This window comes from Panthera onca, chromosome A3, assembly GCF_046562875.1.
Source record: "Panthera onca isolate mPanOnc1 chromosome A3, mPanOnc1 haplotype 2, whole genome shotgun sequence".
Taxonomy (NCBI): Eukaryota; Metazoa; Chordata; class Mammalia; order Carnivora; family Felidae; genus Panthera; species Panthera onca.
In genome coordinates this window covers 77,366,315-77,373,599 of record NC_138341.1, presented here as the reverse complement: position 1 = coordinate 77,373,599, position 7,285 = coordinate 77,366,315, and the positions used below count along the sequence as shown (strand labels likewise).

The 7,285-nt window shown below is 56.9% G+C and overlaps 1 long non-coding RNA gene across 1 annotated transcript; it reads left to right on the top strand.

Annotated features, from left to right (window-relative positions):
- The first annotated feature begins 1,193 nt into the window (after positions 1-1,193).
- Positions 1,194-7,038, top strand: LOC132662174 (uncharacterized). The gene is made up of 2 exons (XR_009602541.3): positions 1,194-1,447; positions 1,906-7,038. It is a non-coding gene; the product is annotated as an uncharacterized LOC132662174 (long non-coding RNA).
- The last annotated feature ends 247 nt before the right edge of the window (positions 7,039-7,285 follow it).

The following is a 7,285-nucleotide window of genomic DNA, read 5'->3' as shown; positions in this document are numbered from 1 at the left end:
GGTCAAGGATGACTCAGCCTCTGGCTTGCATGATGGGGAGTCTTACCATGAACTAAGATCTAGCAGCGGAAGAGGCCACTGCAAGGAAGACAAGTTCAGTCTGGGGTAAATGAGTTTGATGTGTGTGTGGGCTTTGTAAGTGGAGGTGAGCTTTGGGCTCAGGATTAAAGAGGGATAAGTGCTCAAACTACAGCCAGAATCAGGCTCTACTCTCCAACTAAGGAAAGCAGTCAGGGTTGACTAGAATTTGAGCTTGGTTTGTGGCCTAGGAGGAAAGTACTACAACAGAACACCCACCCACTAGACTAAACTGAGGACGCTGCGTCCTCGAACTTGAAAAGGGATCCAGGGGTCTGAGCAGACCACAGGCTAAGTTCAACACTGGTGCCCGTCATCTCAAGGTGTACACCCCCCCGAGAGCGAATAAGAACACAAGTCAGGGCTGAAAGGGGACCGAAAAGAGTCGAGAGCAGGAGTCACCTGATTTAACGTTCTTAAATCACCGAGGTGTGTCCTTTTCTCTGAAGCTCTTCCTGACTCCCTGTTCCCTTCTCTGCAGGACCCCGGCCTCTTCACTGGCTAATGAACACCGCTCAGCACTTTCACAGTTATTATCTCATTGACTCCTCAGTGGTTTCCTCCATCTGACAGGTGGGGAAACAGAGGCCCAAAGAGATTAGGGTGTGTGGGGCTGAGCCCAGGCTTGCTCCTCCAGGCCTCTCTCTAGGCTCACCCCCTTCTTACTTGGAACAGCATTCTACGACATTCCAGGATGCCGAGGCAGCCAGGGTTTGGGTGCAGAGTGGCCAGGCTGACTGATGGCTCTTTCTGGCCACAGGGTGAGTGGGGGAGAGCTAGCCCTGGCCCAGGTATGCTATCTGTTCTCAGGATCTGCTCATTGGCTGCTGGGGGTAATAGGAATGACCTCAGTGGTGGGTTTTGAGGTTTTTTTGTTTGTTTTTTCTTTTTCCTTCTAAGAACAATTCATTTGGTCACATAATTAGTATAAAAGTGGCTGGTGTTGAGCAACCTCCCCCTCCCCCTTCCCTGGCCTCTGGCAGTGACATTTGAGGCTCTGTCTCCTGGGGCCACAGAGGATGCTGCCTGGGCAGTTCAAAGGGTTGGCTCTGCTCCCTGCCCAGCCCCACCCACTTCCCCTCACTGCCTCCCTCACTTGCCAAGCTTGGCCAGCCTCCCATCGAGGACTGAGGTCCCGCCCCAGTGGCCTGAGTGGAGCCCCTTCTGCACCTCTCCACCTCACCCCTCTGCTGTCCAGCTCAGATGGCAGGGAGGGGCCAGAGTAGGACGGTGTGGGAAGAGGACTGAACCCTTCCCTTCTCATCCCACCTGGCCACGTGTGTGTGGCCACCCCTGCCACTGCTCTGCCGACTCCATGGCACCTTCCATGTGCCACTGACCACGGGGCAGCACTGAGAAGGGTGACAAGGTCAGGGGAGGCCAGAGGGAATGCTAGGCTGTGGCAGAGGAGGACAGGCTTAGGCTCCCAGGAGGCTGCTCAGGAGTGGGGGCAGGAGACCAGCAAGGAAGGAGCCGGGGCCTCTGAGGGAGCTGGGTCTTGGGCACAGTGGCTGGACAGAAAGGCGGGCAGAAGGCCAGCAGGCAGCCCAGTCTGGGCCTGGGAAATCCTGGGCCCATCACAGATAGGCCTGCAAGAGAGAGAACTTGGAAGCAGATGCCTGAGGCAGCAGAGGGCTGGCCTTGGGGACCACGCCCCAAAGACACAGGCTCCAGATAGCATTTCCCGGGAAGTAAACCAAGACCTCTGTCCAGCAAAGCAAGAAACTAGGCCAAGCACCTTGGTGCTAATGGCCAAGTGACTGAGGGTCCCAATTTACTTGCCCTGGTAGCTTCTTGGCAAATGACCTCTACCGCCTTCTCTTCCAGGATATGCCAGCCTTCAGGCTTGCAGTGCCGAGAAGGGGAAGACCAGGCAACGGTGATGTCAACCAGGGAATTAAGCAAGCAGAGGAGCCGATAACATCACCCCGCAAGGCTCGCCGTGGGCAAGGTGACTCATCGAAGATGGGCCCCACAAGCACAGGGTGATTGTTGTTGTGCCCAGCCTGTAGGACTAAGGAGGAAGAAGGGGGCCGGGACGGGTTCCTCACCGAGTCCTCCGCTCAGTGGAGAGGTCTCAGAACACAGTGTCCTCCGCCTTCAGAGCTCCCTGCTGGCTCAGGAAACAGCCATCCCTCCTGCTGTGGTGATAATCTCTGTCCACAGCGTTTGGTGTGTGTTTGTGGGGTATGTCTGGGTGATTTCCCCACCCGCATCCCACAGGGGTGCTCCAGGTACTAGAGATTGCTAACAGCAGAACGCTTGCTCCCCCCTGGTTGGACGACCGTCTGTGGAGACCATGCCACCGGATGGCAAACTGCTAACCGCGACCACGTGGCGTCCTCATGGTGGGTACAGCCTGTTCCTCCTGCTGCAGGCACCTGTCGAGCTGCCTCGACTCCTCGCTCCCTCACCCCCTCCGGTCTGCTGAAGGGGCCAAAACTGTTGTGTTCTTCCCATCCCCAGAGTCACCTTGTATTGTCGTCCAAGTTGAGAGCTGAACAACTGGAGGGGACACCATTTACTTTACAGTCTATGTGCCAGACCTCATGTCTGCGCATGCTGGCCCTGCCCCTTCTCTTTCCTAAGTTACTTCTCACTCCCCTCCCCCACCTAGAATTATCTATTTGGTTTGCCCTTAGTAAGTTCATCTTTACACTAAACTGTCCCCCATAAAGCATTAAGACTCTTCCTTTACCATCTGACTTCATTCATTCTTTCATTCATTCCACACAAAAAATGTTGAATTTGTGCCAGGCACTGTTCTATCCAAGGAAACAAGGTAGATGCTCCCTGAGCTCATGGAGCTCACATTCTAATTGGGGTGGGGTGGGGGGTAATAAATAAATAATGTGATGCATAGAACTGCAGATGACTGTAGGTGCTGCAAAGAATAAAGCCAGGCTAAGAGGTGGAGGATGATAAGGCCCTCCTTCAGCTAGGACTGTCCAGACTTTTCTCTAAGGTGGTGGCCTCTAAGTGGAGACCTGAAGGCAGTGAAGGAAGAAGGCTTCATGGCAGAGCCCCTCCTGCCAGGCATCTAATGCCAAAAGAAAGTTTGCTAATCCTATCTGGTTCTGCCAGGAGCCCGGGGCACAGCCTAGGGCACTGGCTTCTCAGCACTGGGTATCCATTTCCTCCTTGGCAAACCAGAGGCCTAGTTGTACTGGCTCTCCAAGGGCTCCTCCAGCACGAATTCACTCACCTATAGGAGCCTGAGTTGGGAGGCCAGCTCTGTCACCTACAAGCTGTGTGACCTCAGGCAGGTTACTTAGCCTCTCTGAGCTATTTTCCTTACCCATAGAATATTCACCTCAGGGTATTGTGAAGGATTAAATGAACTCATGGAGGTGAAACCACCTTGTATACAATAGATGCTTAATAGATATCTTCTAGGGCACACCTGGGGGATGTGAGGTGGTGCGGGTGAGTGAAGAGGTGCTGTTAACTGGTTGCCTTTTACTAAAGGAGCCTGGACAGGGCAAAGTCGACCTGAAGACGCAATGCTCTGCTGGGTGCCCGGTTGTGCAGAGTTTAGCTGTGGGAGCCCCCAGGCTGGGACCCCCACCTCAAAGATCTGGGGCCTGGGGGAGGAGGCAGGCAGGGTCATGCACTCCCCACTGACGTCAGCAGGCGAGGTGGGGTGAGGAGCTGTGGTGCACAGGCCCTTGAACTGTCACACCGCGGCCCAGCGTTCAACTTCCTCTGGGGCCCAGGGTGTGCTCAGCCCGTCCTCTCTTCCTTCCTCCTTCATTCAAGCTCTGTTTGGGGTGAGCACTGTTCACCCACAGGCTTCGGTCATCACGCCCCCTTCTCAGCTCCCGGGGCTCCCCGGTTCATTCCAGCCCACCCTGGGCAACAGCTCCTTCCTGACGCCTGCCGTGAGCCTGGGCTCCTGGACACTGCGGGGAGCCCGGGCGCGGCAAGCAGGACCTGCCAGCCTTGGGGTGCAGGCAGTAACAAGAGTTGGCCCTGACTGGCTGCCAAGGCCACGCAGTCTCCATCCATGACCTCCCCTGACGTTAATCCCGTGGTGTGGGAGTTTTTATGCCCTCTCATACTTGAGGAGCCTGAGGCCCTGAGGAGTAGGAACTCTGGGTGCTCTGGCAGCAAGATTGACGGGCATTCTTACTGCAGAAGATGGCCTGAGGGGCACCTTGTGAGGCCAGGGGGCTTGGAGAACCAGAAGGCCACAGGGGGACCAACCCGTGGCTGGGAGACTGGGGGACTCCTGTGCCACAGATGGCTGCAGGCTGAGGTGTGAGCCCCCTCCCTTGGCCCACCTTCTGCGTTAGGATTCCCCAGTATGGCCTGGCACTCTGAGTCTCCAATGAGCTGCTGCTGGGCCTGGAAGCTGCTGGCTCAGTCTGGGAGGCCAGAGCTGGGCCGCGAGCCCTGACCCAAGCCATTCCTCAGCCCCTCGTGGCTCTGAGGCAGGAAACCATCATAGTGACTGCTAACATTCACTGACAACTTCCACAGCAGGTGCTGGGCTAAGCACTTTGCATACATGAACCAATTTCGTCTTTACAACAGCTCTACCAGGGGAGAAACTGGGGCACAGAGAGGTGAAGTGACTCGCCTAAGGTCATGCAGAGCTGACATTCTCAGAGGAGGCCTGCTTCCAGAGGCCACACTCATCTCCCCTCAAATCGGGGACTCCTGGAGCAGGGAAGGCACTGGCCCAGGGGGTTGGCCTGGACCCCACAGGCCCAGGGGGAAGCCGTGGCGGTCCGGCCAGCTGCTGAGTGCACCATGGAGCACAGGAGTGACAGAGGCAGACCTGCTCCTCCCCACCGAGGGCTGAATGCTGGCCCCCTCCTATGGGGATGTGGTTTTGACAGAAGGTAAAAGAGGACAATGCTTCCCCCAAAGGAAAGACCTGACACGTGAGGCTAGGTGGCCATGCTGGGTGGGCATGAAGCCCTGAGGCGGCAGCTCAGGCGCTGGGAAGGGAACTTGCAGCCTCTTCCTCTGTCCCCTCTCCCCACCTGCAGCAGGGCCCGGTACAGACAGAGGCATGGCTCCCGTACTGACACCGAACAGCAGCCAGTCTGGGCCACCTGGCTGTCCATCTGTGTGTGTGTGTGCATGTGTGTGCATGTGTGTGCAAGAAGGGGAGGAGAAGGGACCTCTGCATGTGCTTGTTTGCAGGCGAGCCTGTCCCCCGCCCCCACCTGCTGCTTCAGCGGCAGAAAACAGGACACTCTGTCTCTAATCTGCACCTCTGGGGCCTCGAAACCACAGCCACGTCAGCGGGTGGTGGGTGGTGGGGCTGCAGATGCCGGGTGCACAGGTGTGTGCCAGCATGCACGCATGGGGCCAGTATTGTCGGGGGGGGGGGGGGGGTGGCTCCCTGGCCCAGTGCCCCCGGCAGGGCAGATGGGGTAGAGGGAGCTGGACAGCCCCCCCTCCCCAGCCCTTACTGGGACCATAGGCCTGGGGGAAAAGCAGCCATTTCTCCCACAGATTCTCTCTTCTCTCAGCAGCCGTCCCAGCAACCAAAACAAATGTCTGTGGAGCGGCTAAATGGCTCCACACAGTTTCGGGCACTGGGAAATAAAAGGGAATACCACAAAGATCCCTGCCTTCATGGGGCCAGCATTCTTGTAGGGGAGACACGATAGACAGACTAGATGAATTCTGTTGTATGTAAGGAGGTGACGGGTGTAGTGAGAAAACGGGGAGGCAGAGCAGGGCCAGGAGATAATACGTGCTGGGAGGGCCAGAGGGCATGAGGGTGTGCATGTGTGTGTGCGTGCGTGCACACAGGCCACGGTATTAAATTGGGTGGACCAGGTAGGCCCCATTGAGAAGACATGTTGACAAATGTTTGGAGAGGGAGGAGCCAAGCAGGGTCTGGGGAAGAACATTCCAGACAGAAAAAGACTAGAACAAAGACCCTGAGGCTAGAGTGTGCCTGGCCAGGACTGAGGGAAGGGCAGGCTGGCCTGGGGATGGACTGAAGTGACCCCATGCCTCCAGGCACCTGCTCACCTTGCTTGTAGCAAGGGTCCATTTCTAGTGAGTTAAAGAAAAAGGATCCTCTGGTAACTATAGGAGAGGCTGAAGGGCTTTCTGGGGAACCAATGTCTCAGAAAGAAGGAGACAGAGAAGGAAAAGGGCTTAGACCAGAAGAAGCCTGTGAATACTCTGGGGCCAGAGCTTGGGAGGAGGCCCAAGGCTTGGGGGCTCCTAAAGGGAGAGTGCAGGAAGGAAGCAAAGAGTGGGGCCAAGCTGCCCTGGGACCCACAGGGGTCCCCAAGTGGGGACAAGGCTCTGGGGTCCCAAGGCCCCAGCAATGGGCTCCTGGGAACTCACTGAGACAATGCAGTGTGGACTCCCATCCTCGTCAGCTGGCCACTGTCACGGAGGAAGGAAGCCTGAGGGTGCAACTACCTTCTGCCCCACCTGCCTTGGGCTGTTGGAGGCCACCAGACCCGCCGGCCAGACCCTTCTGAAGTCAGGGCCCCTCCCTCCATTAAAGAAACCTGCAGGGGAGGCAGAAGGAGGGGCCGTTGACCTCAGGAGACATGATAGACCTAGGGTGGGGTGTGCACGCAGGCCCGCCCTGCCCTGCAGACTAGGAAATGGAATCCCCTCTAAACCAGCCAGACCACCAGCCAAGGATGGGATGCTGGCCCTTGTGTGGTTTTGACAGATGGGGCACTGGGAGGTCAGGAATCAGAAAAGAGGTGGGTGTGGCCTGGGGTTTTTAGGATAGGAGCAAATCTGAATGGGCAGAGGGGAGAGAGAACACTTCCATGCGCTCACGTGTTTGCACACACATGCACACATCACGCGCTCACACACGCTTAGACCGTTAAGCTCCCACACGTGTGGATTCTCACAGTCGGGAGCATGCACACACACCCTCACACAGCCAAAGTGACACTCAGACACTAGGGGCGTGCCCTGGGGACATTCACGCTCATCTAAGGCACACCAACCTGACAAGCATCACACACACATTTACACACTCTCCTAGACGTAGATTGGCTCCCCTGGCCGCCAGAATTACCTAGGCCCTTTGGAAACAGGCCTGGGAGGAGGATGAAGATGGGTCTGGATGGGTCTGTAAGACATAAGCAGGGCCGCCTGGGTGGCTTGGTCAGCGAAGTGTCCGACTCTTGGCTTCCACTCAGACCATGATTTCACGGTGGTGAGATCCAACCCCAGGTCGGAGCTCAGCACAGGGCCTGCTTGG